Here is a 25,133-nt window from a genome sequence, read left to right on the forward strand (position 1 = left end):
TCAGATATGAAACATTTCTCTGTCAATGGTGTCATTTAAAAGATGCTAGAAAGCTTTTTCTGTCTATTCCTTTTCTTCACATTGTGTATGGAGTTGTGTCAAGTTCCCTGGCTTTTAGCTTTAGATGTATTTTTATTTTCTTTATCCTGGACTCCAGTCAGTCTTTTTGAACTTTTGAACTGCTTTAACACAAATAGTGATTCTTTAGAAGAAATCAAGGTGATAATATTAAATAAAATAGTCTTAATCTAATTAAAATATCTAGCTCCATTGAAAGCTACAGTCTTACTAAGCTATTTCATCCTGGAGACATAAAATCATTTTGCATTTTATGATACTGAAGTTCTTACACATCTTCTTCTGGATACATAATGCTCCTAATATGAAAGGACATAGAAGTTTTCAACATTTGCTATGATGAGAAATGCTAATTAAATGCTTTCACATTTCACCCCAGGAGTCCCAAACTCTATACAGCAATTCTCAGTCTTTTGTTGCACAATAGAACCACATAAGGACCAATATAAAAAGTACCTTTGTCCTCACTGCACTCCAGACAAATTAATTCAGAATCTCTGAGAGTAAGGCAGAGACATCAATGTATTTCAAAATCTCCCCAGTTGGTTGTAATGTGGAACTAGAGTTGAAAACACTCCTCTATGTAAATGGATCCTCTTACCTTTGTTATAGTAAAGCAAATACGTGTTAAAGGAGTACAGCCTATTAAAGAGTGATTCTAAATCAGTTATCCTAATATGAAAAGAATATATGATATCTGTGTAGTCAATTACCAGTCGTTAGTAAGATGAGAATTAGGGATTTTATAAAAATTTACCACATGTTCTTGTTTTTACAATCCTTTGCATTTCCTTTATGTATATTTCTTCATAGGAACATTAGCATATGAAGAATATAGGAGTATAGGACTCAATGTGTTTGTGGGAAGGGAATGCTTGTTGTGTTGTATTGTCAAAACACACTGTACACAGTCAATTTGCAACAGAAAAACCACAAGACAAAGATTAATACCTTCTCTGCCTAACTATCCCGGCAGCCCAGTATTAGAGGTCAGGTGTAGCACCAGCCCCCTTTGGCATAAGACACTGGGAGCCAACCCTTTTGGCACAGATACTACTGTACGTGATCTGGGCAGCCAGTGCAAGCATTTGCTATGTGGATATTCATAATGGGAGAAGCCTGAACCTCTCCTCCGGTGTTATCAGGTCTGGGATGCTTGAGGTGTGGCCAAGGCTGATTGTATTAAACCCAAGATCATCGCTACTTCTCCCCTGTGGCATTACTAGAGGCCTGCACTTTTCCTGGGAATCCCAAGATCAATCCCGAACAAGCTAACACACACCACTTTATCTACTGCTCTCATTCAAAAGGCAGCGTTCTACCTATTCTATCAGAAATGCACACTGTTTAGCACGTGGGGGCTGTTGGGCTAATCACAAGCAGGCCAAGAGGTACTAGAAGCTAGTTAGAAGTGGCTGAGTGTCACCTTGGAGGCACAAGACCACGCGTACTTGAGGCTGACAAAGAAGGGTCATTTTTAAGAGAAGCTGGTGGACATGCATTGTCTAATCTACTAAGTTTGACAACTGAGGCCTTCTGGGCAAACCGAGAACAGCTTCTTTCAAGGGTTCAGGAACGCTTAAGGGTCCCAGCCCTCCCGGAGGAAGAAAGAGCCATCCTGCTCTGCTTGTTCTACCCCATGTGCTAGCCTAAAACCTTCTACATAGTGGGCTTTAAATCCACACACATGGAATCCATGAAATAATGCTAGCTAATATGTATGGGGAATTGAATCTACTCAGGAACCATGCTAAGTGTTTCCACTTAGTGTTCTTTTTTCTTTACAACAACTCAGTGAATGAATTATTATTACTTTTTCACTGTCAGGGGGGCAAATTGAGGCATTAAGAGGTAAAGCCTCTTTCCCAAGCTTATGAGGCAGGTAAGTGACAGAGCCTGATTTCAAGCCATGCAGTCTGGCTCCAGCCTCTCCACCACCGTGGCTTGTCACAGGCATTTTGTACATGTTGTGGAAAATAAATGACCGAGAAGCCATAGTGACTATGGAGAAATTGGTTAAAAATTTATTGCAATAGTTAATGTGAATTAGAAAAGGACATGTCATTAGAATAGGAAAAAAAAAAAAGTAAAGCAGTGAAAAAGCAAGCAGACTCAAAAGACACGCAGGAGGTTGAATCAGCAGGACTTGGTGATTGAGAGGTGGTGAGTAAGCAAGAAAGATATATCAGTCATTATTCTCCATTTTCTATCCTGTGAAATGAGATAGGGAGCACTGGAGATAAAGGACGTGCGTGTCTGGAAGATCATGAATTTCATTTTGGACATGATAAACTTGAGGTGACGCTAATATTTCAATTGATGTGATCAATCAGGTTATTGTGTTTTCTATTTACATCACCTCTGATGATTATGGAAGATGCATTGGCGGAGTTTTGAGTTGGGTACTCCAGTGAAGATATGGGCATAAAATACATTGTAAAAAGTGAAATAGGGAAGAAATATTCAGAGATTATATTAAGCAACTTCTATTTAGAGACCCGGCAATGAATGGATGGCCAACAGCAAATCATATTGGGAGAAGCCATCTGTAGAAGTAGAAAAATGATACCTTGAAGTAGGAACTCAATTGCAAATAAGATGGAAGAAAGCAAAGTATATTTTTAATAAAACAGATAAATAAACAATGAAACCAAAAAGCCTGATGATTAACAGGAATATGGCTAAGTATCAATAAAGGATAAAAAGGTATTTGCATGATTTTTAGTCCAGATATTACAGAAACAGTACTGAAGTGATTATAAATTTTGTAACTGATAGAGTAGAATTAATTTTCACTTAATTGCTAAGAATAATTTTAATTTATCAATACTGGTGATGAAGAACATATGACACTAAACATGAGAATATACATTTTGGCAACTAAACAAACATCTACGATCTGATAATTTTGATATATGTATCACTAAGAGTAAGGGGAAGAAAACAATGTGTCTATATATTGAAAAATAGCAGTAATGGAGGCTTGTGCAAGCTTCTCCCCATGGCAGATCAGGAATTGCTGTGCACTGAATGTGTGTGCCCCCACCTCAAATGTATATGTGGAAGCCCAAATCCTAACGTAATGGTATTTGGAGATGAGGGCTTTGGGAGGCAATTAAAATTAGATGTGGTCATGAGAATGAAGCCTTCATGAAAGACCTTGTAAATAGAGACACCAGAGAGCTTGCTCTCTCTCCCTGTGCCATGGGAGAACACAGCACACAGCCAGGCACCATCTACAAGCCAGGAAGAGGTCTCACATCAGAACCCAATCATGCTGGCATCCTGATCTCAGACTTTCAGAAATGTGAGAATGTAAATTTTTGTTGTTTAAATAATCCAGTGTGTGATACTTTGCGATAGCAGCCCAAGCTGCTAGTTATCTTAGCTATTAACCAAGATTAAGAATCACTGCAGATATTCTTGAATATATTTATAAACTCTATTTCATTTTATTCAGATACTTATATAAATATTTGCCTAGTCCATTCTGGGAAAACAATTCCAAGGTATTCCTGAGTCATTGAATCACTATTGATTTATTCTTTATCAAACTTAATCATTTGGATTCAAAAAACAGTATATCTCTCCAAATACCATCCTACTTATGCATGTACATTGTTAATACTACTATATAGTGCTCATTAGAAATAGTTGTATAGTATACATTATGATGAGCATACTAATCACTAAAGAAAAAAGATTTAGATAAATTGAATACATTATGGATATGGTATAGATACAGATACAGGGTGACTATACACAGTCACTATATAATATGCAACACTTGAATTGAACTGAACTGAACTGAACTGAATTGAATTGAATTGAATTGAATTGAATTGAATTGAATTGAATTGAATTGAATTGAATTGAATTGGATTCAGGCATTGAATTTAAAGTCTGAAAACATGTTCTAAAACCTAGACTCTCAACTCTATGGAAAACAACTTTCTTCTGTTTTCTATTACTGCACAAAGTACATACTTTTCATACAGAAGGTGCTCAATTGTCCTTACCAACAAATATACCTAAATATAAAGTATATATTCTGAGAAAATGTCTTCATTCAATTTTTTAATTACTGTAAAAGCAAATAGTCCAATTAGATTGTTTATTTAAACCTTTGCAGGTCCAATTATTATTTTTTTAAATTTCAGTGTATGCATGTGTGTGTGTCTGCGTGTGTGTATGTGTGTGTACTTGTACATGCATACACGGATACATAAGCTACTGGCTTTTTTCTTCCCTACCACTTTTATTTAGATGATTAGAATAAGTCAAAAATTATTTACTGAAGTATCTAAAATCGATAAGTTTCTTTTAGGAAATACTTGACAACATTAGTGATAATAAAGGCATCTCCTGCCTTCAATGTGCTATGTGTTTTCCCTCTTTAGTTTGAAATAAACAAGAGAAGAGAGCCCTGGAAAGACATTGGGAAGCCTGAGTCCTGGCCCCCATACCATTAAATATGATTTTGCCACTTTTGTAAAGCTACTTAATCTTTTGTAATCTTAGTGTCCTTCTCTGCACAATGGGCATGGTGGTGCCTGACTCATGGTGTCAAGAAGACAAAAGATGATTATTTAAATTAGGATTCAGCAAGGTAGCTGGAAAAAGCAATAATTCAGTCTTTGTTACTATCCTGTTAAAACTAACGGGTACACAGAACAATGAATGGGGAAATGTAGATACCAACGCTTCAGGAACTGAGAAAACATAAAAAGAAATTAACTTTGATAAAGTGGGATCTGTTGTAAACTGATGGGAGTGCAGAAGGCAGACAAAAGAAGCAGGGCAATTGGAGCAGAGACAGTGTTCTGATGCCACTGTATACACAGATTTGAAAGACTAAGAAGCAGGGGAGTGAAAGACAGGGTAAGGAAAGCTACAAACAAAGGTGGAGCTAAAGTGTCATTAATGTGGGAGGTCATGGAGACACATGCTGGCTTCTTCTTCTTTTTTTTTTTTTTGGTAGATGGAGTCTTACTCTGTCACCCAGACTGGAGTGCAGTGGTGCAGTCTCAGCTCACTGCCACCTCTACCTCCTTGGTTCAAATGAGTCTCCTGCCTCAGCCTCCCAAATAGCTGGGATTACAGGTGCATGCCACCACACCCAGCTCATTTTTTTTTATTTTTTATTTTTAGTAGAGACGTGTTTTCTCCATGTTGGCCAGGCTGATCTTGAACACCTAACCTCAGGTGATCCACCCACCTTGAACTTTAAAAGTGCTGGGATTACAGGTGTGAGTCACTGTTTCCTGCCACATGCTGGCTTTTAAACAGGACAGTAACATAATCTGAATGCATTTGAAACAGTATAGTGGCACTGAGACCAATTGACTGAGTGTTGACATAGATAGCAATGGAGACAATCCAGGCTAGCGGGGATGATGGCCTCAACTATGGCAGTAACATTGGGAATAAATAAAAGGTGATGCAGGAAGTCATAGGTGAAACATAGAATAAAAAGCAAAGCTTCCCCTTGATCCTGTTTCCACCATAAAATTGCATGGTCTAGTATGACAACTACTCTTACAGTAGTATGCTAAGCTCCCTTCCCACTTCTGTCTTCATTTTCCTTGTAAATGCTACTAAAGTTCAACTTTAACTCAATCCAGCAATTTCTCCCAGTCCTATATGGAGAATGTGGTATACAAGTGGTTCAAGAAAATATTATAGGCTAAAGGTAAAGATTTAGAATACTGAATGTAAAGTTGGTAGTCGATCTACAAGAGGGGAAAAACATTCTTTGTTTTCCTACTTTCTTGCCAGGCATCACTATTGACTCTCCCTAGACATTTTAAATTTAACACTTCTAAAAAGAAATTCATTACCCTTTCTTCTGACATCTACTTCCTTTTCTTTATAGCTTGCCAGTGATTTATACAACTGCCAAAGCCAAGTAGAAGCAATGGAGGTATCTTCACTTTAAAACATTCTCTCAGATGCAATTAGATGCTACCTACTAAGCTAGGGTCAGAGAAAAAAAAATGACTACATTTTGCCATTTGAAGAAGCTTGAGAAAGAGGGAGTCGAGAGGGTGCTAATTATTTTAGATAAGTACTTAGTTCACATGCTTCCTTGGCACTGTGTCAGTAGTATCCTTGATTAATCCTCCTCCTTATTAATTTATCTTATAAAATCATTTTTTCATTGAGTCCAGTCCCCTTTTTATTAGAAGCTGTTCTACAGTGTACTATGTGTTTTGCATTTATTTTGTTGCAAGTATAGAGAATGTGATGAATTACATGTCAATTTCTTAAGAGGGAATTATGTCTCCAGATCAAACGGAAAGGTGAAGTTAATGTAAATGTTTATGATTCCTGCCTATCTAAATTACACTCCTTGACATTAATTTGATAATTTACCTTGGGGAAGAATACATAGGTATACTTCCCTCATTTATTAGCTTATTAAATATGCATGGTTGACTCTGGCATGAATGCAAATAGTCATTTCTTCTCTTCATATTCTTGGTTTACAGTCAATTAAAACTGCCTTTGAGTAATATTTTTACTAAATGTTTGCTGGTATTCTTTCTTACTCTGTTCATTCTAGTTATATTTATGAACATATGCTATGAACCATACTTAAAATATTTCTCATTTAAAAGTTTGAAAATAGTGGAAATAAACTAACATACTTTAATATAATGTGTCAATGTTTGGTTAGATGAAAATAACCTATGTAGTCGTAAGCTGAAAGATGAATTTGACAATATAGATGCTATGCTAAGAAACCAAATATACCAATTTAGGTCCTTGCTTTCAGTATATTTGCCAATATTAAGTCCTGAGTTTATTAACCAGTTTCATGAGGTTAATATAATAGCAAGATGTTTTAGTTATCTGTTTTAGTATAAGAAATGCTAAGTATTTCCTAGTAAAATCACATTATTTGAAGATACTCTTAATATATTATAGTTTTCATGATTCCAATAAGAGCATAAGGAAAACCTGTGAATAATTAGCTTGATATTTTATCAAACAGTAATAGCTGTATTCCAACTGAAGACATTAAATTGGACCATGTCATATTAATTAAGATGGCACTACTTAGAATCTTCTTTTAGTATAAAATGACTTCTCTTGCTTAAGTGACTCTTTAGTAGATAATTAATACAACAGTTTTTTAGTTATTAGTTTGGCATACAGATTAATATCTTCTATGTTATTAGCACATAATGTTTTATAGTAAGCCCCTCAATTTCTTAGAAACATGTTTCTTTTGATTGATATCATTCATTACTCAGACATTTTTTTGAAAGACTAACTGAATGAATCAATGAACAATTTTTAATCTAAATTTGACTGGTAGGAAGCATTGCAGTACTAACATCTGAGGTAATTTCTCTACTCTCTTCTATTAGTACTAACTTTTAGTTCTTCCTTAAATACATATTCTATTCATATGTGAACTTTAAAGTTTCTTGGTATTTTATTGTGTGTCAATGTATTAAAATATGTTCACTTATGGTTGACCACTCTATCGCAATGTTTTAAAAGCATTTTGCCTTTGAACATGTATCTTTGATTTGAAATTTTTGTGAGTGAGGCATATCTTTGCAAGTTTTATTTTATACTTCCTAATTGAAAAAAAAATTAGTCTTACAGAGGTGTATATGGGAACTTTAGTAAAATGTAAAGCAATAGCAAAAAACAATACTAATCCTATAACTTTGACAGTAATCACATATAAAATATGCAGACGTTACTGACAGATAGAAGTATGATGTCAACATATTTAATCTGCTAATTGTGTCATCTTGAACACACACCCAACTATTGTGATGAAGGATAAAGGCAGGCTTTATGCTATTACTTAGATTCAATTATAAGGGATATTCCACCCAGATCAGGGAGGCATTATATGTGGTGTCTTATTTAAAATGTTGCCATTTGGCACCTAATTCCTGGGGCAGAATTCCAACCAAATTGTAAGTAGGAATGATGCCAACCAAACAGATGGGCTGAATGTGCCAAAGCCAAGCGTCCATGTTCACATATCAAATGTGTTTACTTAGGGCAGAGTTCCCAGTTATAAATCTTCAAACATGTTCAGAAAAACTGTGCCAGCATGAAGAGGTTGCCCTTTCTTTAATCCATCTAGAGCAAGGATTAACCTTGAATTTATTTTTAGAGAAGGAACTTAGCTACAGAAGTCCTTCATCTTTGTAAACTAGAGAAAGGATAGTTATGGATTCATATATTTCATGCCTATGTTATTAATCTCATGTTTATCTGATGATTTTTTATACTTACAATAAATAATATAAATGTCACTAATCCAAACTTTTTATTGATTATATTCGTGTTAAAATATTGATTATTAATGATAAAATGATATATTGGATGATTTTTTTTTTTTTTTGAGATGGAGTCTTGCTCTGTCTCCAAGCTGGACTGCAGTGGCACAATCTCAGCTCAATGCAACCTCCACCCTACCCCAGGTTCAATTGGTTATCCTGCCTCAGCCTCCCAAGTAGTTGGAGCTACAGGTGCCCATCACCATGCCCAGCTACATTTTTTTGTATTTTATTGGAGATGGGGTTTCACCAAGTTGGCCGGGATGGTCTCAATCTCTTGACCTTGTGATCCACCCTCCTGGGCCTCCCAACATGCTGGGATTATGGGTGTAAGCCATGGCACCCAGCCGATTACTTTTTAAATAGATTATTACATATTTCATCACTATGTCTATAATATTCATGCAAAGCTGTAAAGTTGTAAATAATAATACATCTTCTAACTTTATAAGACAGTGAAAATTCATGTTTCCATGGGTCGTTTTTATCCAGAGATGACTATTGATGAATAAGTGTGAAAGGAGTAAGTTGCAAATGTTTTGCTGAGGCTAAGCATTATGGTTTTATAAAGATTTGATTTTTAAAACACATGTAATGAGGAAATATCTTAGACAAAACTCTTGGAGAATAAGTGGTTTACTAAAACAGGTGATCTATATTCCTGCTTGAAGTTTAATGGATGGATAATAAAACCTGCTGAGGCTGAGCATGGTTCACTAAGGTAGTTAAAACACTTCATTGTTCTCTTCATGTAATTTAGCACATGACAGGGGCACCAAAGTTTAAAGAATGTTAAGTATTTAAAGGCCATAGTTTATAAAGAAAATACGTACCAAGAGGAAGATTATTCTTTAGCAGCTTTCATTGTGAGAACAAAGTAAGCTCCCCAAAGGCATAAAATGCTATAAAAATAAAGCTTCTGAATGCTTTGTATTCCATATACAAATGAAATACTGATCTTTAGAATGTTTTACTAGGATTGCTTCATTATTAGCAACAGCTCTTATTTTACAAACTTTATATTTTTATTAAATAATCAAAACATGTAAATTGTAGAGATTTTATAAATGTATATATAGAAAAAGGCCAATAATTCACTCCAAATCCAACATCAGGATTAATGCAAATATTTATTGACTATTTTATATGTGCGTACGTGCATTAAAATGAGATCATATCAAATATATAGCATGGAAATTTGTTTTTTGTTTTGTTTTACTTAAAATTATATTGGGACCAGCTTCTGATTTCAAAGAACTATCTGTCCACTGCATCTATTTTAAATAAAGACTATGCTCAGGGCATTTAAGTAGTTTGCCATTTTGTATCTTAAAAAACTGTAAGTTCCTTAAATATATTGAATATATATTTTGAAATATATTTCTCAATGTCTTCTCAGGTTCTGACCCTGTATGTGATATTGACTGGTCAAATATTATACATTTTTAAGCATATCAAATTGCCCTATAGAAAGTTAAGGTAAGTAAAAACTCATATGAATAATGCATAAGGAGGTGACCCTGACCTCTCAACAAATGACACTAGCATTAATCAGAAATATTTGTACCATTTATCACCTGATATGAAATGGGATGTTATTTGAAATATCTATATTCTTATATCAAATTACTTTGAATTATTTGATCTAGGTCTCCTTGAGTAATTTTGTTATTTTTGTTTTCTTTTTCCGATTTGGTTTGAGAATCAGGGGGTACATGTAGAGGTTTGTTACATGGTTATATTGTGTGATGCTGAAGTTTGGAATATAACTGAACCCGTCACCCAGGTAGTGAGCCCAGTACCCAATAGGTAGTTTTTCAGGTTTTGTGTCCCTCCCTCTTTCTCTCCACCCTCGAGGAGTCCCCAGTGTTGTTTCCATATTTACGTCGATGTGTACTTAATGTTTAGCTTCCACTTATATGTGAGAACATATGGTATTTTGTTTGCTGTTTCTACACTAGTTCACTTAAGATAATGGCCTCCAGATGCATCCTTGTTACTGCAAAGGACATTATTTCATTTTTTATGGCTGCATAATATTCCATGGTATAGATGAACTACATTTTCTTTATCCAGCCCACTGTTGGTGAGCATCTAAGATAATTCCATGTCTTTGCTATTGCAAATAGTGCTGCAGTGAACATACAAGTGTGTATGTGTTTTTGGTAGAATGATTTATTTTCCTTTGGGTATATTCCCAATAATGGAATTGCTGATTTAACTATTGTTCTTTGAGAAATCTCCAATTTGCTCTTCACAGTGGCTGGGCTAATTTACAGTCCCAATCATAGTGTATAAAGTGTCTCCTTTTCTCTACAGCCTCACTAGCATCTGGTATTTTGTTGTCTTTTATCAAAAGCCATGCTGACTTGTGTGAGATGGTGTCTATTTGTGGCCTTGATTTGCCTTTCTCTGATGATCACAGATGATGAGCATTTTTTCATGTTTGTTGGCCGCTATTATGTCTGCTTTTTTTTTTTTTTCTTATTGCATTTTAGGTTTTGGGGTACATGTGATGAACATGCAAGATTGTTGCATAGGTATTTTGAGAAGAGTTTGTTCATGTAAATTCCTTGTTTGAACATAGTAACAATAGAAAGATATTTAGTTTTGTTATCTAATAACCATAGAAGGTTATTTTGTTTTGTTTTTTGCAGCTTTTATATCAGAACATTTGGCTTATATATATGTTGATTTGTGCCAATGTTGATGGTTATTTAGCTAATTTCAAACTAGTGACAATTGAAATTTTAGCATTTTGCATTCGTGCTTCCTTCCCTCTCTTCCTCTCCTACTTTATATTTTTAAACATCTACTGTTAAATAGTTTAATCATGTTTCTTTTTGCCTTTTGAATCTCATTAAAGATCTTTTTTCTTAATGTTAAATAACATAATCCATTCTCATTTTTATATAAATGTATGTATTGAAAGCCACCTGATATTTTTTCCCATAATGTGTCAGGTAAATATCTGTAGTTTCTCTTAATTTCTAACATGCTATCCTAACACTATATATCAAATAGCTTCTTTATCCTGAGATTGACGTATAGTTATTACTACACATATATGTATATATATAATATATGTGTGTGTGTGTGTGTGTGTGTGTGTGTGTGTGTGTGAGAGAGAGAGAGAGAGAGAGAGAGACAGAGAGAGAGAGAGAGAAACCTAGGTATATATTCATGTCTAGGAATGTTTGGTTTTATTTCTGTATCTCCTGTTCTGTTCTGTTAACATGCCTGCTTTCCCTCCCAGTATTATAAAGTTTTAATTCAATTAATAATGTATTTTCCTATCTGATAAACAAAATTCCTCTTTACTCTTCATTTAATCTACATGCTGTCTATATTATTAAAATTTATGATAAGTAGTCAGATGAATTGCTAAGGTCTTTATATATCTTGAGTCATCTCAGCCATTTTATCTTTCATAGGCATTTGAGATTTCCTTTGGTGAAAGTGTTTTTAATTTTAGAGTAGGTTTTAAAACTGTTGTTAATGCTTTGATCAGAAAATAAATGTAATTATATTCCTATTTTAATGTGGGGCAGACATTGTAAATAAAGTATATTTTGTATTTAGGATTAGAAGTTTATTCATGTCTGTTAAATCAAAATCATTGAATGTGCTTGTCAGTCTGTCACATAACCTAAGTTATTTGGTCTATGAACAATTGACAATAATATGTGACCTGTGTGCTTCCATGTTAGTACTACATTATAACTAATGATAAATTTGCCATGAGTTGTATGTAAATATTAGACTTGTAGCATATTAATCTCGATGTAGGTAAAACTTCAGATGCATAAATACTTAGCTATAAGTATAGAAAAGTAGTTTTACCTTAATATACTTTTTTCTAATTAAGAAAATATATCAAGAAGTAGACTTTCTTATTCACACAGCATAAGTAATCCTTGCCCTAAATAATGAGCAATATACACTTTCTAAAGATTGCTCTTTCAGTCTCACACTAAGAGGACTTCCAAAAGAATTAAATATCAAGTCAAAGAAATGTAAGATTTGTATGGGCAATCCATATCTTTCAAGCAAGTTACTGTAATTGAAAGAGAAAATAACCTCCCATTTATCCATAGGCTATGTTTAATTCACATGTGAAATGCTACCTGCAGATGAGTGTGACATTTTGAAGAAGACATGTCAAGTTTGGATAAGTTCAGAGACCAAAAAAAATGATCAAGGGCATGGGGTTGCTTTCATGAGAAGATGCCACAGGAGTTGCCAGGGCGTGCTGTAGGGAGAGCCAGACTGCCCTCCCTCATCTTGATACAGATAAATGGCAGTTTCTTCGTCTTATTAGCACAACTGCATAGGCAGTTAGATGTGCAGGGCATTTATTGGGGGAAACACTTGTTAAGAGACAGGGGAAAGGAGCTGGAGATGTCTGGGAGAACATTTAGGTATGATGGACATCTGACACCTTAAAAAAGAAAGAAAGGGAAGAAGTGTAGTGTGGTTCTAAGAAAATTCTAGCAAGGTGATCAGACAGGTAAGCCAAGGTAACCCTTCAGAGGAATGTTTCCCAGAAATTGGTCCTTATAGTAAAGCTGTCATGCTCAGTTATTGGCTCAGAACACTTACAGGAAGCATATCTTTCATGCAAAAGAGTTATGGATTTCATAAAGCAACTGAGGTCACTGGTTAATTATGTTCATACTGGTAGGAGATCTGATAATCCTATTGTCATGATTACCAACTCATTGACTCTCTGGTTGTCCTTTCAAGAGTATGATACCACTAAATCTCTTCTATACAAAATTTCTGATTATTTGCTGAAGGATGAATTAAAAAGCTATGGAATTGAGCTGGGCATGTTGGCTCACACCTGCAATCTCAGCACTTTGGGACACCTAGGTAGGTGGTTTCCTTGAGCTCAAGGGTTCGAGACTAGCCTGGGCAGCATAGCAAGACCCTGTGTCTACAAAAGAATAGCCAGGTGTGGTGGTGCACATCTGAAGTCTCAGTTGAGGCAGGAGGATCACCTGAGCCAAGATTGCTCTGTTGTACTCCAGCTGGGGTGTCAGAGAAAGACCCTTTAAATAAATAAATAAATAAATAAAGCGAAGTCAGGATTTAAGTAAGAGCATAAAACACCATGTTACATAATTAAAGCATGCTTACTCATTGTGAATAAAATAATAGTTTTGCTAAATTTAACATATGTTAAAAATATTTTGAGTAAGGAGGATCCCCTCAATTTAAACCAGTTAATATAAAATTTAAAAGTAAAAGCTCTTTATAAAATTGGATAGCAATGTACCACCATGCACTTTAATGTTACATTTTAAAATGCATCTTTTTAATGTATTATTTATAATGTTTTGTTTTGCAGTGAGAATTTAAAACTATCAAAAAAAAATACTTTTGAAAACTCTATATCCAAAGCAGATAAGCTGCTTTAACTTCTGATAAAAATAATTGTAGTTACACTTTCTTTAAAACAAGAATTCAACTTTATAGCTGATGGAAGCAGGAAGCTGAAAGTGTTTCTCCTTAAAAAGAATGATTTTTTTTTTTTTTTAAAGTAAATTGACCGAGAAGCCTTTAAGAACAAGAAAGTTCTAACCATGGTGGGCAAGGGACTCTTTAGCTTCCAGCATAGGAAAGCCTGTCAAGTTCCCTTTCCATTCTTCAACGCTGTGGGAGAAAGGAAGAAAAGATGCAGGACCTCTGGGGGCTCAGTCAATGCAGAGTGCCAGAAAAGACAAATTATAGCTTTAAAGAGCTGGGAAATAGTCACAGAAATGAATCAGCCTTGCTAAGGTGGTAATAGCTGATTGCTGGGAGATAAGCTATTCTGAAGAGACTTTGTTGCCAAAAGGCTGAAGGTTGAGGACAAAACATAAGGGAGCACTTCTGACTGGCAGCCTGAATTCCAGGTGAGTCCGAAGAGCATATTTGAATAAAAGGCAATACGTAGGGTTAGAGTAAATGAGTATGATAAATTAAACAGAATTTAAAAGTCAGTGTGCTGCATGGATATCTATTCTTGGGTTTGTTTTAGGGGAAATCTAGCATCTTTTTATTCTGATTTCAGTTAATTCATTGGTGTAGTTTAATTAAAACACAGGAAGTTGTGCATAACACCTTATTAATAATGTATAATATGTGGCCATATATTTGTCTTATTGAAAAGCAGTCGCTGAATAGTCTCATATTCCTGGCAAGCACGTATATGCAAACTGGAATCTTGAACACACACGCTTGGGCAGTGAGTGGGGAGCTGCCAAAAGGAAACATGAAAACTAAATTGAAAGTTACGGAACTGAAAACAAAGTGGAGGTTGTTGTAAGTAACTCACATAGGAAGGACCAAAAATGTATTCCAATGGAGGCATACATGGCCATGGGAAATCACATTACTGTTGTATATGACTTTCTTTGAATGATTGGGGGGGAAATGAATCAAAAGGAAAAACCATGTGTGGTACACTTGAGAGAAGAGAAGCCGTAAAGGCCTCCATAAGAGTGTTCCTTCTCATTAGTGTTCTTACTACAGCTGTGCTTTTAATGTTACTAGCAAATTGTTTGTTTTATTTTATTTTATTATTTTATTTTACATTTATTTTTATTTTATTATATTATTTTGTTTCTTTATTTATTTTGAGACAGATGTCACTCTGTCGCCAGGCTGGAGTGCAGTGGCACAATCTCAGCTCACAGCAGTCTCCACCGCCGAGGTTCAAGCGATTCTTCTGCTTCAGCCTCCCAAGTAGCTGGGACTACAGGCATGTGCTACCACACCCAGCATTTTTGTATTTTTAGTAGAGTCAAGCTTTCACCATGTTGGTCAGGCTGGTTTGGAACTCTTGACCTCATGATCTGCCTGCCTAGGACTTTCAAAGTGCTGAGTTTACAGGCGTGAGCCACTGTGCCTGGCCACCACGACCAAACTGTTTTAATTCTAGTTGAGTGTAAGATGAGAATATCTAGCAAGAGAATTGCCTAAACAATAAGAAAATCATGTTAATGTCATCAATGAAAAGAACTTTAAGTTCTTATTTGTATATAGAAAATTTGTAATATTAAAATGAGAAATGAGATAATCACAGAACTTTCAACAACACAGGATTTGGGTTGCTGGCTCCCACACAGTCAAAAATCTACATATAATTTTGGACTCACACCCCCAAAATAACTGTACTCTTAACAATAAAATAAACTAGATAAAAATGGTATTAAGACAATCATAAAAAATAGAAAATATATTGAGTATTTATTAAGCAGAAGTCATTATTATGGAGGTCTCCATTCTCTTTATCTTTACATTGAGCAGGCTTAGGAAGACAAGGTAGAAGAAAGGTTGGTCTTGCATTCTCAGGGTTGCAGAGGTAGAAGACAATCTGTTATAAATGGATACTCACAGTTCAAACTCGCGTTGTTCAAGGGTCAAGTGTATATGCATTTGGATCACTTGCATAAATGATTGATATAGATTTTTAGCTAAATAAGATTAAATACTGCTTTATAACCTTATTTTGAGTCACTCTGTGGTTAACCTAACCTGCTGAGCTTCAAGTGGATAAAAGAGATAAAAGAGGCAAGGGACTTTATTAGCTTTTTCTCTCACTGCAAGGATTCCCTATAATATTGGGAAAATGGGCTACCACATGCAGAAAGCTGAAACTGGATTCCTTTCTTTCATGTTATACAAAAATTAACTCCAGATGGGTTAAAGATTTAAATGTAAGACCTAACACCATAAAAACCCCAGAAGAAAATCTAGGCAATACCATTCAGGACATAGGCATAGGCAACAACTTCATGACTAAAACATCAAAAGCAATGGCAACAAAAGCCAAAACAGATAAATGAGATCTAATTAAACTTAAGAGCTTCTGCACAGCAAAAGAAACTATCAACAGAGTGAACCAGCAACCAACCAAATGGGAAAAAATTTTGCAATCTACCCATCTGACGAAGGGCTAATATCCAGAATCTACAAAGAACTTAAACAAATTTACAAGAAAAAAAAATACCCACCAAAAAGTGGGTAAAGGTTATGAACAGGCGCTTCTCAAAAGAAGACATTTATACAGCCAACAAACATATGAAAAAATGCTCATCATCACTGGTCATTAGAGAAATGCAAATCAAAACCACATTGAGATAACATCTCATACCAGTTAGAATGGGGATCATTAAAAAATTAGGAGACAACAGATGCTGGAGGGGATGTGGAGGAATAGGAATGCTTTTACACTGTTGGAGGGAGTGTAAATTAGTTAAAGCATTGTGGAAGACAGTGTGGCAATTCCTCAAGGATCTAGAAATAGAAATACCATTTGACCCAGCAATTCCATTACTAGATCATTATCCAAAGGATTATAAATCATTCTATTATAAAGACATGTGCACATGTATGTTTATTGAGGCAAGGGAACATGACACACCAGGCCTGTTGGGGTTGGGAGGCTAGGGGAGGGATAGTAGGCGTTTGGGGATTGGGGAGGGATAACACTGAAAGAAATACGTAATGTAGATGATGGGGTGATGGATGCAGCAAACTACCACAGCGCGTGAATACCTATGTAACGAACCTGCACATTATGCTCATGTACCCCAGAACTTAAAGTATAATAAATAAATTAAAAAGGAAAAGAAAGTTTGCTCTAAGTAAACTTGCTGGCTCCATCCATACTTTTGCAATGCCACATAAAATTTTGAAATATTATAGTAAAAGCAATTCCAAAAGTAAAGTTACCCCACCAACAGGCAATATTTGTTTCTGAATTTTGAGTTGAGTTGTGATTCATATCCATCTGGTGGCAGTATAAATAGATTTCCATCCACAGCCACAGGGGTTCTCTGTTTTTGCAATGGACATTCTTACTATGACTATTACATGTTGACACTACCAAATCTTACATTTCATTTACCAGAATTGTATTTTCATACGTCAGTTGGTCCAAAAACCATTTTCAACTATTGCATTATCATCCTGGATAGACAAACTAAGTCTCTTAAAGTTTACAATACTGGAAATAAAAATATAAAGAAGTAATTAAGCATGCTGAAAAAACGAAATCTTCAGACTCTGCCAGATGATCTGTGACTCTATATCTCCAGGTCACATGACTTTAACCCTAAAATAAATAATAAGCTGCTGTTAATGTTGCTAATATTGCAAATAAAATAGTTTCTAGAAAAGTATTTTATATACTTTCATTAATGTATTCAGCAAATAATTATTGGGTCTGTACTAAGTGCTTGCCACTATTCTAACCGTTTGTTGTATCAGTAAACAAAAAAGGCATGATCTTTACTCCCATGGAGTTGATATTCTGGTCAAGGGAGACAAAATAAGCAATAACACACACACACACACACACACACACACACACACAGAGAGAGAGAGAGAGAGAGAGAGAGAGAGAGAGAGAGAGAGAGAGAGACAGAAATATGTATACTATGTTAGGAGTGGATACATCTCAGAAAATAAGGAGATAGTCATGATTGTGCTGGGAGTTGCAATTTAAAATAGAACGGGGAGGGTAAGCCTCATTGTAAAGATGACATTTGAGCAAAGATTTGATGAAAATGAATGTGAAAAAGTCTTCCTTTTTTTTTTTTTTACTTTTCCAAAATGAAAGCCTTAGAATTTTTTGAGATATCGAATTAGTCTGTTTTCTATCTATTCATTTAACCTCTTTCATTATGAAGAAGCTAAAATTTTGAAAGAAAGAATATTTTTAAATGGAATAGTATTCTGAAAGACAGATAAGTAGCTTCATTTTGATAAATATTCATTCTTCTTCTTCCTCTTTTATTCCCCAAATTCTAAACTACCTTCATATATCTTACTTGCTGTCACAGCTCTGAAATACTTGCCTCCAGAGAACCCACTGAATAATCATATAGATTCTTAAACAGATCCTCATATAACTAAATCCATAAAAGTCATGAAACACAGCAGTGTTAACTCATCAATGCACATATAATTTCCATGATATGAAAGTCTGTACAAGACAATTAATCTATGATTGGTTTTGTCTATATTGGCAATCTGGGGTTGGTAGTTTGACAAAAGTAATTACCTTTATGAAGAAATATTGTAGGTAATAATTTTGTCAGCATTTGATAATCCAAAAATGGAATACATTTAATGCTGAGGAAATTGAATTTACTTCTGTGTCTATAACCTATTAGCTACAATATGGTTAGAAATATATATTTCTATAAAGTTGACTTCATTGAATTAAATTAAATGAAACATTTAAACATATCATAAAACACATATATTAAAAATTATTGACTTGTACTGCATTTTTGTTGATACTGTTTTCCATTGTGTATATCAAATTGAAAAGTCTGGTGCTGGAACAGGTTGGAGGTATTATTATGAGATAAATGTTTCCACTGAAAACAAAAAGAAATTTGTTTTTTAATGTAATAATCAATATTAGAATAGATCAGTAAGCAAGGAGGTCCCTTGGTGAGTCCATGTCTTGCCTTTTGAAAACCACTTATCTAAACATAAAACCTTTACATGAGAACTCAAACTTTTTTATGAGCCAGGCTTCACTATTTCTGCTTTGAGTTTGAGTAACCTAGGTTGGGAGAATATTTCAGATGTGCTTTCTTGACCTTGACCAAGTATGACACCATCTTTAAAACCATGCAAACTGCTGGGCATGATGCTGTATATGAAAATATGAGGTTTTAGAGCATTTCAAGCCTTATTATATTGGCTCCAGCGCATTTATACTTAGAAGATCAGAAATTTGGCTCAAAATATGTCCCATTATTTTTCTGTTAACAGTTATGTAATATGATTTCTTTTTAGCTCTCAGAAAATGTAATCTGACTTCTCTTTTGAAAATTGGACATGTGCAATCGAGTGTTAAATAAGTAAGAATAACATTCATTAAACTTACAGATAAGCAGCTAAAACATTATATCTTGTAATCTTTGTGTATTCCCGGAGCTTGATACACTGATATTATGTCCTTTTCATGTCTTTACTTAACAATGAATACCTAGCCCAAAAACTTCTCTTCAATAATCTTCAATTTTATCTTTTATCTATGCATTTGAACTTCGGTGCCTGCTGGATCAAACACTTTCTTTCATCAATAAGATGCAAAGACTTTCCATGCATTATTCCCAATTTTAAAAATAAACCAGTGTATTGTGAAGATTAGAAGGAAAAAAAAAAGAGGTTGCAGAATATTCAATGAATTCTGCATTTTTATCAGGAGTGTAAATTGCAAATGAGCTTGATTCACATCATGCTAAAATTTGATCTTTTGTCTTGAGAAAGGCAAAATAGAATAAAACAACAACAACAACAACAACAACAACAAAAACCTTATCCCCAAAGTACTGCTGTTTGGTTGTGAATGTCTAAAATTTCAGCAGTAAGTATGAGTTAAATAAATCTAAAATGACCTTTAGAAGTTAGTTTTGCTTCTTTATAACATCAGCAAACCTTTTATTCTGTTTCTTTAGTTATGGCACAAGGTAAGTAATCATATTCTGTAACATCAACTTTTTAAATATTCTTGATTTGTGATAGGCGATTTTGATGAGTAATATTTTTCTTTAAAAAGTAAATTCACGCTGGGTGCAGTGGCTCACACCTGTAATCCCAGCACTTTGGGAGGCCAAGGCAGGTGAATCACGAGGTGATTCAGGAGATCAAGACCATCCTGGTCATGGTGAAACCCCATCTCTACTATAATACAAAAAATTAGCCAGTCATAGTGGCACATGCCTGTAGTCCCAGCTACTCAGGAGGCTGAGGCAGGGAAATAGCTTGAACCTGGGAGACAGAGGTTGTCGTGAGCTTACATCGTGCCACTGCACTCCAGCCTGGCAACAAAGCAAGACTCTGTCTCAAACAACAACAACAACAACAACAACAACACCAAAACAAACAAACAGAAAAAAACAAAACAAAACAAAACAAACCCATAAATTCGCATATCTAATACAGAATCTAACATTAGTAGAGATAAAAGAGATAAAATACTTTTTAAAAATAATTATACTCATTTAAGTAAGAATAATTATGGCTTCTGAACCTTATATCAAAAAAGTAAATGTTTCAGGACTTGCACAAAAGTTAAGCATTTGTTTTGGTTTTTGAGAAGGAAGGGCCAGGAATAATTGCTGATAGAGAAAGGTGGGGATGAGACTACAAAAGTATGTCAGATTTAATGTTCCCTAGAAAAGTACTTTCATTTGGAGGCTGGAAATGTCCCATCTCATTTTATGTGTAGGAATGCACTCTTTTCACTTAATGTTTCTATGTGCTTTTTCTTGTCTTGTATTCCATTGTGGATTCATACATTTCCAAGCTACTTTCTCAGTATGATACAAATGCCCTGATGTCTTTCACAACAGTGGTCACTTGATTAAAGTTTCTGTCTTAAACGCATTTCACTCAGGTTTTTTCCTATCTTTGTCAAAGCAACAAATTATTTTCTCCTACACACTCTGAAAAGCAGCCTCACTCCTAGCAGCCTACCAAAACTGATAAGGAAGAGAAAAATGCTTTGCCTCACTGCACAAAGGCACTAAAACTGCACAGATCTTCCATTAATCATTGTAAAGATTTTATTCAGTTGACTTCTTGTCAAACATTTTGCATTAGTATTTTCTCTTATGCTGTAATTGTCTACAAGGCAAAGATTTGCCTACATGTTTGCCTTTGAAAACTGTGATTAAGCAATTAATGGATATCTCTTTGTTGTTAATCAGTTTGTTATTCCATGCTTTGCAATCTTATTTTATGTCCAAACAGGTTTGAGAGAAAGAGTAGATAAAGGTATTGTATAATTTGCTCATAGCCACACATTTATTAGAAGATCTAGATTAGATTAGTAGTGGGGGATTTTTTTATTTTTTATTTTTTTTGGCATTTAACAGTAATACATTATTTTTCAAGAAAGGAGTTGACAGTGTTGTAGTCTGCTTCGTTTCTAATACAGCTAAGTCTAAGTTCTTGTCCCACAACCAAGAAGAATGAGACACAGGGACACTGGAGAGTGAGTAAAGTAGGATTTATTAAGCAACAGAAAAGTTCTCAACAAAGAGAGGGGGCTAGAAAGCACATTGCTAGAAACAGGACTGAGTTCTGGGCCTTTGATGTGGCAGAAGCTAGAAGTCTTCAGTAGGGTTTTCCCAAATGTGAGGGGTAAATTCCCCTCCTCCATGTGTTGCATCTGCACATGCTTGAGTTTGTTCTGATTGACTCCTTCTTGGTTATTACCCGTGAATACCTAACCAAAAACCCATGGAGGGGATAAACATACAATGCTGATGTCCTGTTAATGATATTATACTTAGCTAGGTCAAGTTAAAGACATTTAGTTTGATTAATTGTCCTGCACCTAAGTTGGGACAGTCCCTTGTGAACAACATCCTGGCTTAAAGTGAAGTTCTTAACCACATTTTTTCGCTTTAGATGCAGAGGCAGTGTGCATACTGTGCCATGGTTGTCCCTGTTCCCTTTTTGGTTCTTCTCCAGTGACCCTCCCTCTCTATCTGCCTAACCAGCCCCTAACTGCCTCCACTCTCCTTCCCCACTCTGGAGTGGTGACCCTAACTGCCAATAAGGGAAAAGGGGAGAAAACCACACTAGCTGCTTCAAGCTGTAAAGGGACATTGTTTGTGTGGCAGTCAGGGGTCATCCAGAGGGTGCTCTAGTGGGCCTTGGAAAAAGGACTTGTCCATGCAATGTTCTATCTGCATCACAATCTAAAATTTCATGGCCTTTAGGTGAGAAGAAACACATTTTACAAGAAGGTTTAATATGCAGAGTCCAAGAAGCAGAGCTAAGACAATCATTACCAGAAGTTTTAATAAGGATAGAAACCATGCTATTGAAGGGAGATATCCTTTAATGGTATTTCATATATCTCTGGCTAAATGAGTCTTAGCATCCCTTATACATTTAGCTCTATGAAGTAGCTGGTTGGCTCTAAACTCAACTGCTTCTTAGGAGGTAACGTAAAAGCAACAAGAAGTATTTGCTGTAGCACATACCCCTCATTTTCCTGCTAAGAGATAATTAAGGGCTATTCTATGATCCATCACTTGATTGGCAAGTAAATTTAATGATGTTTGGAGGGCCTTAATACCCTGACTACCATCTTCAGCATATTGTTCAATTATACTTGATGCATTTTGGATTGCATAAGCATTGTAAACTATTCCTCCCACCAAACAACCTATGGATGTAACAGCTGTTATTACACCCAAGGCTGTAAAACCTACTCCTTGTTTTTGTTGGGAAGGTACTATGGAAAGCAGATACTGGTATACTTGTAGGGAACCCTCTAGGGGAAATACCCATCCCAGTGAAACATCTCTTGCACTGTTGTGCGGTATACACAACTCAAGGCTCACGGCTTTTGCTGTTGGTCTGCACAGATGTACCACAGTCCCTGAGATGCACAAAACATAGTGGTATTTTGAGCAAGTTCAACCACTTCTGTAAGTCTTGGCTGAGTGTACAATTTGGGACAGATGATTCGGTTCCTAAAGGACCCCAAGAAGCACCAGGCCAAGCTCTTTCCTTTTGTAAGCCAAAGTGGTTTGTTAAGGTGCCAATGATTAAATCTGCCCAGATACATTGAATATAGGCATTAACTCTTCAAGATTCTTCTTCTGAAAAGTTTTAATATCTCTGGTTCCGTTAAGTATTTGATAAGAAAAAGCTTTGGAAGAATAACAATTGTAATTAATAAGAGTCTCTTCTCATGACAGTGTTCCATGTTGTTTTTCTCCAGATGGAAACACAGGGTATTGAGAACTACTTGGGAAGTCCTCTCTTACCAAGGTGGGTATCCCCCCATCTTTGTACCAAACCAGTAGTCTAAATGATTGGATTTCTTGGATGGTAGTTGCATTTTCAGAAAAGGGTTGGAAACATTTAGGAAAATAAGCGATATCTGTTAATTCTATTTGACTTATTGGAGGATTTCTGATAAATGTGACAGAAGTGCAAGATGTACTCCAAGTGGTAGTTGTGGTGATAGTAAAGTGAAATTTCTTACTACATATAGAATTTGTGACATCCCACAGGGGATGTACATAGCTTTTTTTGAGGGTGGCCCCCATCTCCAGTGGAGGACTTCTTATAGATTCTATCAATGAATGGGCTGAAATGGAAGGGCTGCAGAAGCACTGTGGCCACCCTGGAATTTGTGGTGCTTACTTGCAAGGGTTGTTCATAGGTTTAAACTTGTATAAGTATGGGTTGGATGTTTCAGGAGATTTATGGCAAGTCCAACAATTACTAAGATTCTGACCTTTTGTTATATCCTGGGTTAGATGGGTTAGGTAATTTCCATTTCTTATCTTACATATTATTTAAAAAGCTAATATAAAAAATGAATTCATAGTGTAAACAGACATTATATCTAAATTACTTGGATTAAAAAGTTGCATATGACTGGAATAAATCTAAATGATATAATAAAAGAGCGAAATAGGCTAATCACTTTGAAAGCAATGTTGTGGCTAAAGCTGTTTCACCTTGTAATAGACACCAAGTCCTAGCAGAAAAATAACTGCTTAGAGAAGTAAATAATCCCATGGATGTTCTCGGTTAAGGGGTCCTTGGCAAAGTTTTCTTATAGTGAGGTTTACAACAAAAGCAAGAGAAGCAGTTACAGGCAAAAATATGAGAAGAACATAATAGTGCCCATGGGAAAATACAACCCCAATTTCCAAGTGGATGTTGGGAAGTCTGATTCCAAATAATATTTGACCTCTCCCAAAGGGTCTATTAGATTAGAAATTAGACTCCATACATAATCAAAGTCTTCCTGTAAATATGCATCAAAAAGTTGTTGCAATATTCACTGATGGGTGGTGAGAAGAAAAGCAGAGATAGCTGAAAGGATTTGACAGGGAAGGGGTAAAATTGGACTAAGATTATGGGAATAGCAATGGGAGTGTTCACTGTTTATAAACGTGAGAGATTAATTGCTGGCAAGGGCAGTAACACACACATTAATCTATGCAAGGTAGAATAAATGAAACATCAGGTACCAAAAGTCATATGGGTGACACTAGAGAAAGAATGTCAACTGTGAATCATTTAGTTCCCTCAGATATTTGAGTTAGAAAAGTACAGGGATTGGAAACTCCCAGATAAATTGGAACCACAGCCTCATTAATGAGGTAGAGATCCTGGATAAGTCTCCATTGTCCACGGGGTTTCTGCAGCACTGATATTTGGGTGTTGCAAGGGCTGTTGCAGGGTCTGAAGAAGTCTGTATTCTCAAGTTATCAATGATGGCTTCCAGTTTTTTCCTAGCTGGTTTCAGGGGTGTATTAGGGTTCTGTTAGAGGGACAGAACTAATAGGATATATATATATATATATATATATATATATATATGTATATATACACATATACATATATATATATATTAAGGATATACATATTAAGGATAATATATATATATGTGTGTGTATATATATAATATGTATGGTTATATGTATATAAATTTGTATATGTAAATATATAATATATATAAATATATGTAGATATACATATATATTTGTATATCTACATATAAATATAAATGTGTATATGTATATTTATATGTAGATATACCTACATACTTTTATATATATGGATTTACATATTCATGTATAAATATATAAATACGTGTGTGTATATATGTGTCTATACATGACATAAATATATATAAGGATATATATATATATATATATATATATATATATATATATATAAATGTAT

At 35.1% G+C, this 25,133-nt stretch overlaps 1 protein-coding gene across 4 annotated transcripts in view; it reads left to right on the forward strand.

Moving 5' to 3' along the window:
* CDH18 (cadherin 18) overlaps positions 1–25,133 on the forward strand; it is a 1,096,529-nt gene that overhangs the window by 174,811 nt on the left and 896,585 nt on the right. Inside the window, exon 2 of one of the 4 annotated variants that reach the window (XM_074386991.1) lies at positions 23,149–23,198. The exons of the other annotated variants lie outside the window; for them this stretch is intronic. The gene's annotated coding sequence lies outside the window, so the exon portion shown is untranslated. The remainder of the gene's footprint in view (positions 1–23,148; positions 23,199–25,133) is intronic. 4 annotated transcript variants of the gene reach the window in all.

The sequence above is a fragment of the Saimiri boliviensis genome, chromosome 1, assembly GCF_048565385.1.
Source record: "Saimiri boliviensis isolate mSaiBol1 chromosome 1, mSaiBol1.pri, whole genome shotgun sequence".
NCBI lineage: Eukaryota > Metazoa > Chordata > Mammalia > Primates > Cebidae > Saimiri > Saimiri boliviensis.